This window comes from Triticum aestivum, chromosome 7A, assembly GCF_018294505.1.
Source record: "Triticum aestivum cultivar Chinese Spring chromosome 7A, IWGSC CS RefSeq v2.1, whole genome shotgun sequence".
In the NCBI taxonomy this organism is placed as follows: domain Eukaryota; kingdom Viridiplantae; phylum Streptophyta; class Magnoliopsida; order Poales; family Poaceae; genus Triticum; species Triticum aestivum.
In genome coordinates, this window is record NC_057812.1 from 445984160 (window position 1) to 445994284 (window position 10125).

General features: G+C 51.2%; 1 long non-coding RNA gene and 1 pseudogene across 2 annotated transcripts; one reads left to right on the plus strand and one right to left on the minus strand.

Moving 5' to 3' along the window:
* Positions 1-1691: 1691 nt before the first annotated feature.
* LOC123153058 (BTB/POZ and MATH domain-containing protein 2-like) lies at positions 1692-3776 on the minus strand (annotated as a pseudogene).
* A 1793-nt stretch (positions 3777-5569) lies between these two features.
* On the plus strand, positions 5570-7786 carry LOC123147472 (uncharacterized). 2 transcript variants are annotated; one of them, XR_006473210.1, is made up of 2 exons: positions 5570-5967; positions 6887-7786. It is a non-coding gene; the product is annotated as an uncharacterized lncRNA (long non-coding RNA). The 2 variants fall into 2 exon arrangements; XR_006473209.1 differs by having other exon boundaries at positions 6947-7786.
* The last annotated feature ends 2339 nt before the right edge of the window (positions 7787-10125 follow it).

The window sequence follows — 10125 nt, forward strand, 5'->3', positions numbered from 1 at the left end:
CCGGCCTGCTCGCGAGCAATGAAAAGCCGCATAGAGATGGCTCGGCACCGGGGCGGATGAAAGCAAAGGACCGGCATCGTCTGGAAGGCTACTGCATGCTCTACTCCTACTACTTCGCCGACGCTCCACTGCACGACGACAAAGTATTTCGGCGCTGTTATCGGATGAGCCGAAAGCTTTTCCTCAGGATTGTGAATTCCATCCGGGAGTTCAACAGCTACTTCAAGTGCAAGAAGGATTGCACCGGCAAACTTGGACTCAATCTAGAAGTGCACGACAACGATGAGGATGCTTGCATATGGAGCTCCTGGTGATTCACTCGACGACTATGGGCATGACCGAGTCCACCACCATTGAGTGTTTCTACAAGTTCTGCAGGGCAGTGGTGGCAGTGTTTGGACCGCAATACTTGCGAACACCCAATGCGGAAGACACTGCTCGGATCCTAGCACAGAATACAACAAGAGGATTTTCCTGGGATGCTTGAAAGCATCGACGGCATGCATTGGAAAAAGAAGAACTGCCCATTTGCTTGGCATGGGGTGTACAAAGCCACCAAAGGCGGTTGCAGTGTGGTACTTGAGGCAGTGGCCACACAGGACCTCTGGATTTGGCACTCCTTCTTTGGTATGCCAGGAACTCACAATGACATCAACGTGCTGCAGTGCTCCCCTGTCTTTGCCAAGCTTGTTGAAGGTCATTCTCCTTCGATGAACTTTGAGGTCAATGGGCGGCACTACAACAAGGGGTACTACCTAGCTGATGGCATTTATCCGAGATGATCGACATTTGTGAAGACTATCTCAAACGATGTGCCAGGAGGCAAGAAGTCCCACTTTGCCAAGGTTCAGGAGGCTTGCAGGAAGGATGTCGAGCGGGCATTTTGTGTGCTCCAATCTCGACTTCTGTTGTCCGGTACCCTGCTCAGACCTGGTCGAAAAAACAAATGTGGGAGATCATGACTTGCCGTGTCATCTTGCACAATATGATCATTGAGAGCGAGCAGAAAGAGTCAGTGTTTGACACTGAACCATACTACAGGCAGGGTCCTCTTGCCGAAGTTGATCACCAGCTACCGGCAACCTAGACTACCTACCTCAATATGCGTCAGGAGATCCGAGACCCACAGATGTATCAACAACTGCAGCAGGATCTGGTGAAGCATCTGTGGAGGATCAAGGGCGACCCCTAGCTCGACGTGTGATGAAATATGAGTTTTTATTGACTATATAATTTGTATTGAACTATTTGTTGTTGCACTATTTGTTGAACTATTTGATTTCTTTTGATTTTCTGTGATGAACTTTGTGATAAAAAAATATTTATGTTGAGAATTCACGCCGAACCACGCCGAATATGGGCCGATTCTCGCTGATATCGGGCCATTTTTCGCCGAAAGTGGGCCGAAAACTAGGCCGACATCGGCGCCTGGGGGGACGGCTGGGTGCCCAATCACCCCCAGAGTCGATTATACCGCCGGCTCGCCCCCAGGCGGCGATTTTTATGCCTCCTGGAGGGGGGGCAACGGCTGAAGATGCTCTTAGTCCACACCATTGACAAGATAGGCAGAATTAAAAGGGACCTACATACTCCAGTTACACGCTTAAACATGCATGGGCAACATATCACTAACAGTTTCAACCAAAAGACAAAAGAGACATCGTGAGACTTTTTTTGGGGGGCAGAGACACTTAGGGCCTGGACAAGCATAATACTCTACTGGTGGAATTACGATCACCAATACAAGTGGTTTTGTTGACAGAAGTACTGATAACACATCTGCTGACTGAACTTGCTTCTCCTCCGAAGCTTACACATGTTCTAAAAGGAACGTTTGGGGGGACGAGTATTCTTCTCCCACAAGTCTGCTAATGGAGAGGGAGAAACCAACTTTATTGACTCGTATTCGGCTTGCCACAACAGCATCGATTCTCTCTGAAGGAACCAAAAAGTCAACACATGCTTCTTTGAGCTTCTGGCAGTCGTATCGATCAGCTAGACGCAGTACAACATCCACATTATTGACATCAAGGTTCAGGCACAAGATGCGTTCACACATAAGCTTCAACCTATCTAGACCATATTGATCCGCTGCTGCAAATAGATGCTGGACCACGGCATTTCTTTCAGATCTGTCAAGATCATCCATTGTAGGCAAAGAATCAGTGTAAACGAAATGGAGCAGAGCCTCGAAAACCACCGGTTCCATGCGATCAACGGTTATGTGCCGCATCTTGTTCTCCTTCATGGGTTCACTTAGCTGCGCTTTGAAAACTGGCGACCTGGCAGAGAGCACTGCCCTGTGGGCAGGAAACATTTCTCCTCTAACTTCGAAGGTCACATCTGCTCTGGACTTATCCTTCAGCATCTTGCCAAAATGCTCTAATGCATTTGGGGGAGGGACTTCAATTTCGCAGGATTCTTTGTTTTCAGACACCCTTAGTTCGTGTACCACAGTAATGACACACTCAATAACAAGGCGGTTATCTCGGATATACCCTGAATCTTTCAAAGCACGTTTACTGATAAACTTTTCACGCCCCCAGGAAGCCTCTTCGAAGCTGCTAGACCTGAACTGATTCGGCACCCTGTTCTCTGCACATATTGTACACGCATCTCCAGTGACTTGGTTGATCAGTCTCAGGTCTACGAATGCCAAAGCCTCCACATACTTGCTCATCAACTCCAGATAAACGGATATGTACTCCTCCCGACCATCCGACCATCCGACCATTGGGCTTGGGGGGACTACACTAGAATCTGGGGCTGTGATAGAAAAATAAAAAAAAATGGATCTGAACCATCCGACCAACTCCACCGCATGATCCGACGTCCAATTTGGCGGGATTTTGTCCCTTTGAGGTGTGTTTGGTTTCGGAACCAAATGAAATGTCATGGAACCGTTCTATTTTTAAGGAACGGAATGATTCCATCTCAGTGTTTAGCTAGAAGAGAATAAGATAGGATGGAATGGTTCTCAAGGACAGAACGCTAATGAATCTGAAGTCTGAACCAACAACCGCGCAGTTTATCTGAACTTGCTGCTGCCTACAACGCCAACACCATCCTTGAGCAAGCAGCCAAGCACCGGCCGCCAAAGCACGGTAACCATGCTAGCTGAAGAGGAGGATGTCGGGAGGCTGGAGCTCGCCTCGGGCTTCCTCCCACCCCCATCCATCCTGTCCCTCACGCCGACGCTGGGCGGATCCTGCGTCCTTGTACGCCGCCACGCCGGCCCGCTGGATGCGACGCCCCCCGCAGCTAGCGGTTCCTGAGTCCTGACGCCGCACGACCATAGCTCCTAGCGGCGCGTGCTCAAGCGCGGCGCCCGGCTGGATGCGACGCTTCCGACGTCGCACCACCGCGACTCCCGGGGACGCGTGCTCAAGCGCGACGGCCAGCTGGATGCCGCGCTCCTGACACCGCACGACCGCGTCTCCCGGCGACGCGTGCTCAAGCGCGACGGCCGGTTGGATGGGACGCGCCCGGCAGCTCATGCTGGATGCCCCGTGGTTATTGGTGGCTGCGGCTCCTTGCTGCTGTAGCGGGGGAGGAAGGAGGTCGTGGGAGTGGGCGGTTCCGCGTGGTCCGCTCGATTTCGAGGTACCGCTTGGAACGGCATAAACAGCGAATATGCCATTCCCTGGAATCGAGTGGTTCTGGTTCCTTTGACAATCCAAACGCAGGAATGGGGTCTGGGAACGGAACCGACCCGTGCCGTTCCACTCAGTGACAGAAACCAAACACACCCTTGGGGCGGCGATGCGATCGCCCATGTCCGCGTTTGTCCATTGGGTTGTGGGTGCGCCCAGCGCGCGGCCGCACCCCAAATCATGTCCGGGGTGGACGTGATTAAAAAAACAAAAAACTTAAATAAAATGCCTAAAAAGTAAATAAATGCACTTAAAAAAATTTAAAAAATATATAAAGGTCACAGCCACAAAACGGCCCTAGTTTCACGCCGCACTCAAATGGCCCAGTTTCATAATTAACATAAAAACAAAATAACAAAAAGCCACCCGCGCGCTGCTGCCGCGCCCGTCCATGCCCTGGCCGTCGCCGTCTTCAGTGGCCGTCGGTGTCGTCGTTGTCGCTGCAGAGGTCGACGTAGTCCGGCGGCGTCTAGAGATGTGCCGGCAGTCCGCGGTGCACGGGGGCGGTGGGCTGGAAGGTGGCCGGTGCCTGCACCACCTCCTCTCGAGGCGAGGCGTCGCGCTCCGGCGCCCGCGGCGGCGTGGGGCACCAGTTGCCCCCCACGGCGGCCGCCATCTGCTCCGCCGTGCATGACCAGGTCCACCCCTGGCCCACCAGGCCCAGCTGGAAGGCGGCCACCGGCGGCTCCTCCATCACCTCCTCCTTTGGCTCGGGGATGGCGACGTCACCGGCCGCAGAGAGGGCCATCGTCTCCTCGAGGCCTGGCCATTGGCGCTCATCGTGCGTGTGCATGGAGTCGTCCATGACATGCGCCATGATCCGGGCCTCCTCCTCCGCTGTCATGCGAGGTGGTGGAGGTGGCGATGGGGAAGGAGACGGCGTGGGCGTCAGGCCGCGCACCCGCGTACACCCGCGCACCTCCCGACGTGCCTGCCGCGGCCCCGCCATCGTGCCGGCGAAGTACGACGCGCGTCGCACGTCGTGCTCGTCCTGAAGCCAAGTGTCCCACAAGACGGAGTCGGGGGCGTACCTCTCATCGTGGAATAGATCATCGGGGAGGAGGCGGCGGCGGCGCTCGATCTCATTGCGCCTGGCTCGACCGCTCGCTAGCACCGGCGGGACGGGGACCCGGTCCGCGGAGAGGTACCAGTTGTTGGGGAGATGCACGTCGCTCCATGGGACCGGCGTCCTCGTCTCCCAGTACCGCCAGCACATATCGAGGGCCAGGTACCGCCGGTCGCGCTCGCCGGCGGCCCTAGGCGCGATAGTGAAGGGGGCAGGCGCATGGGCTTGAATGGAGGATCGCGGCGGTGATGCGGGCTCCTCCTTCTTGACGGAGCCGTGGTGGCGTCCCGAGGAGGAGTCGGCCTCGCGGTCGTGCTTCCCCTTGCGGTCGTGCTTCCAAAGGCGCATGGCTGTGGCCGGCCGGCGAGGTCGACGACGGGGAGCGGCTAGGGTTTCGAGGGTGTAGGGTTTCGAGGGGGCAAAGAGGGGCCGGAGTGGGAACTGTGGACGATGACCGGTCCACGGCTTCCTATTTAAGAAGGACGGCGACCCTTCACAGTGCGGATGACAGGTGGGGCCACCCGCCCGTGCGCATTTATGTTGGTGGATGGGAGGTAGGTGGCCGCCTGCCACGCGGCCCCGACACGGACGTTCGAAGTGTCCGTTCGCTGTCCGCCGCGACCCAAACCCGGCGCAAATTTGCGCTCGAAATGGGTCGGTTCGGACACAAAACGGACCAGATGGGTCCGAGCCGTCGCGCGCTGGGCCGCCTCGTTTGTCCGTTTTACCTCAAATGGACGGGGCCGGACAAAATGGGGTCATGCGGTGGAGTTGGCCTCAGATGCGAGATTGATGGCCCAGATAGGAGTGGAGCAGTTTGTGCGCACAATTTGTAAAAAGGTCCCTCGCTGCAAGCTAATTTGGTCCTGCTGTCCTCGTCGTTCAAGTCCAAATGACCTACGCAGCGGCAGCACACAAAATCTCCCCCGACTGCGGCGACGGCGGCGGCGGCCCATATCCCTCCCCTAAGCTGGGCGAGTATGCATGGTGGAGTTACCATCTCTCCGATGGCTCCTGGTCGTTGTATCGCTGGAGGCGCTGTTTGAGGTAGATCAGATCGGAGTTCGTCTGATCTGAATCTCCAGCAGCAGTCAGTTGTTCGCATCCTTTCTCTCTCTCTCAGGCTCCAGGTCAGCTCGTGTGCTCCTCCCACCTCGTCGGCGGCAAGCCGGTTGCCAGCTCCTTCCCGACCGGTTATGCGACGTCGTGCGAACCTACAAATCTTCAACATGGTGATTCATTTTCCTGGTAAATACTCCGATTTTTACTTTCAAGTAAATTTATTCATCTCTATAGTTCTATTTTCCTTTACTTGTTCATATCAAACCTGCTCTTGTGTAAATGATACATTTTAGTAACTTCGATTTGAAGGTGTGTTTCTACTGTCCGTGGTGGTTTGGTACTCTAATTTGCAACTTTTGTTTCATTGATAAGTACTTTGGAGAACCAAGCTGGGAGGTTGAGGATGATTGGATAATCATAGGGCCTTGAAGTTTAGGACAATCACTAAAAACCTTAGTATCTGTAGTACGGATACATGGTCAATAGCTTGACAAGCTGTAAAGAAAGTAATTCATTTTACTTGGCAAACAAATTGAAATGGCCCCATTTGTCAGCATATCGCAATTTTGATTCATGTTACTTCGGATTTTTCCACTAATAGAATGATCTTATCTTTAAGATGAAAACTATGAAGCTCTCTTTAAATCTTTGATATGTAGATCAGGTAGGTACTACTTTGGTATATGCATATACCGAAGCCGCCTCAGATTATGAGGAAAACAGAATCACTAGCAATGTTGCAAAGGGAGGTACCATGAAACAACCACGAAGGTTTTTACTTGTCCCAAGCACCTTTAGATGTGCAACCACAGCAACATGATCGGTGGCATTAAGCAGGCCAGCAAGCAAGAATAGTATTCCCAGTTCCAACAATAGCCACGACAAATACACTGGCTATCAAAGTATTAAAGCCGATAATATACATCCATTTTAATTGTAATCTGAGGCACCTTGAGTGGAGTGCCAAGTAAAAATGTCGGCATTAGCACACCAGGACCAGCACTATCAGGAAAGAACATTGGTGTAAGGAAGTAAGGAATACGCTGATGTACCTATGATTCTGATAATCCCTTGTCTGATGTTTTTTGCAAAAAATTGTTTGCAGCAGTGCAATTGATCAATAGTTCTCAAAATCAAGATTTCAGCGATTCTACCTTATTTGCAGAGATTAATTCCCCAATGCTTCTCATTGATGATTCCAGTACACCGAAAAAGAAACAATCGTTCTCTCAAGTGGTACACACACTTTTGAATATTATGCAATATAATTTCTTACCTTTTTCCATGTTAAAGTCCATGATTCAGTCATGTGTGATAGGACAGTATACAACCTTATCATGTGTCATGTCTATTGCCGGCCATAGGTGCCGAACTAGTACGAGATAAAGTAAACAACTGAGAGATTTCCATGTCCATGGTTAAAACTATAAGGTCCCTGTTGTTTTCTATCGCTGGTCACAACCTGTAATACTCGCTAGATAGGCATTACATGTGGTGAATACCGAATAGTAATTGAATTTAGGTTGGTTGAAAGTATATGTTTTGGTTGTGATAGAAAATGAGATCTCATAAGTGCATAACATGTATTTTTTACTAAATAATTTTTACTGCTAACCATTCTGGCCCAGCACAGAGAAAAGATTGGTTATGGAGAGAGAGTTGCAGTGGCCGTGGTTGGGTGGGTGTGATCGTTGGTATGACGAAACAAAGATCACCTGCAGTGCACCATAGTAAGTAGCAAATCGTACCCATGGCTGGCGCAACGGCGTGGAGCAGGCTGCAGGGTCGGGGTGGTGCTGTGACGTGTGCATCACAACAGAAGAAGCTTGATGAGCAAAAAGTACTAGAACTGGAGGCAAAGGCTGGAGGCAAGCTAGCAAAGTTGATGCAGTTTTTTAATGGCAACGCTTCTTGAGCTGTGATTAGTTTAGTCATTCATACTTAGTCTTACCCATGATGTACGCAAAATTATCCTCTCAAGCAATGTAATATGTATGTCTGTCTATTTTGTTGTGTCCTGTCTGGAGTCGTGCAGTTCAGAATGTATGTTTGCTTGAAGTGGAGTATTAAGGACCATATACTCAAATATTTGTGGTGAGGTTCACTTACTCGTTAGTGACTAACATGTTTGGACTTCTTCTAAAAAAACCTGTTTGGATTTCTTGTATGATTTGTGATGTAGCACAAGCTGCTAGCGAAATCAAATATACTGCAGATTTCATGCAATAGATTTTATATAAAACTAAGGGAGGGGGCATCAATGAGGTGAAGATTTGAAAATAATTGCTTTTACTAAGGACAGAATGATTTGATGTGAGAAACTTGAGGTGGTTACTTCAAAACTCCTGTTTTATATCTAAGTGTTCGTAGGGGGGTTTTCATAAAAAGTACTGTAAGAGGTCTGGTTCCCTCCAGTACAATATGTACCATGCATGTTCAATCCAATGGTCTAGATCCGTTTTTCTATTTTTCTATCACAAGCCCAGATTCTATTGTAGTTGTCCCCATGTGGGGGTGGGGGGAATGATTCGGTCCCCGTGTGGGGGTGGGGGGAATGATTCGGTCCTTCGCCCAACCTTTTAATTTTGCCTGTTGCATTTTACACATTTACCCTTGCCCTTTTTTTATGTGGAACACCATGCATTCCATTAACTAGCCATTAACATCCATTAGTAAGCCACACAAGCTGGCTTCCGGTCAGTGCCCTAGCACCATGGCTAGCAAGTTTGTGAACAGGAACATTACATTCACGTGGAGTGAAATCGACCCTTACATCAATAAAACCCATCCGGATTACTTCGGGGGTTAATTTCTTTTTTTAGGGGAAACTCTGGGGTCACATTCTCTAGATGAAAGATGAGTTCGGACAGCAGAGCATGAACCTAAAGTTGGTCTTGCGGTGTCACCTGAAAGGGCACTGATAGGCGTCGGCGTGTTAAAACGCTTGATAGTCGCACGATCTTCTTTCCTCCCCACTCGTTCTTCCTCATCGTGATGACTCCTCTCAGAGAAAAACAGTTGACATCGCACTCTCCATGGACGAGCACACGACCGACCTCGAAGCACCACTCCGCGTGCTCACCCGTCGCCGCCCTCGTCGCCGTCGTCTCCTGAATTTCTCCCGCGGATCCACACATGCAGCAAGCTTTCACCCTCGTTGGTTGCAACTCCCTCACTGGCGATGGTCGCGGCTCCGGCAATTCGGTCACCGGTTGCAGCAAAAAATAGATGCCACCCCACGTTGCCCCAGCACCACTCCCATCGGGCTGCAGCAAAACAAAATGCCAGTCCCAGCTTCTGCCATTGCTGGATGCAGCTCCACCAACATCGGGTTGCAGCTCTGCTGGATCCAGCTCTTGTTGCCCTAGGTTGCAGCTCGACGTCAGCCATCGCCGCTAGCATGCAGCTCCTGTCCGTCGGTTGCAGCTCCCACCACCCATTGAAGATTTCTATTGCATGGTTGTAGCAAAGACTAGTCGCTGGTGGTAGCATCCTCAACCACGGGTCGACTGATCGTAGTAAAAAGTTGGATGCATCATTCTGAACCACCGGTTCCAGCACCCCTCGCCACTGGATGCAACATTTGCGACCACCGCATCCCAGCATAGCGCAACCAGCAGCGGAGCACATGGTGATGCGATTGCAGTCTCTCCATCACTATGCATCTCGCCGTCTTCATCATTTGCTCGCAACATCGCTTAAAAATGGATTCCATGGCGCGAGAGGTAGGAGATGCACAGAGAGAGAAAAGAGAAGACGGAGGTTGCGGGCGTGCAATGTGTGGCTGAAAAGTAGGGGAGGAAGGGATGGGACGTGGGGTTTTGGATAAGAAGTGGGGCCGCCGAGAAATGTGTGCACGCTTGATCGGGGGCGATCTAAAGAAAACGATCCGACGCGTAGTGTGTGTGGCGCGATGTTTCCGTCGGCACGCCGCACACAAGCATTTCCCTCCTGAAAAAGCCTAAAAAAAAATCGAAAATGAACAATCAATTTCATTACTCCCTTCCTTCATATCGGTGCATTAGTCATCTACAGTTGTGCGCCCCAAACCGGCCCCAAACGCATGGGCGGCCTGCCCGGTCACAAAATTTTGACCCAGACGGGCTTCTTAAATAGGCCTCAAATGCCTGGGATGATTGGCACCCCTTATATCCAGCCCAAATTTGGGCGCGCCCGGGCGCGTCCACCACGTCGGACCTACAGGCCGACCCCATCACAACTCCATCGATAAGTCGTGCCCGATGGCTCGAGCGTTCGCCCTACGAGGGGAACATTTTGCAGGACCACGGGCCGCGGCAAGTGCATCGGATCTCCGCCCAATTATGTGAATAAACATTGTTGCAG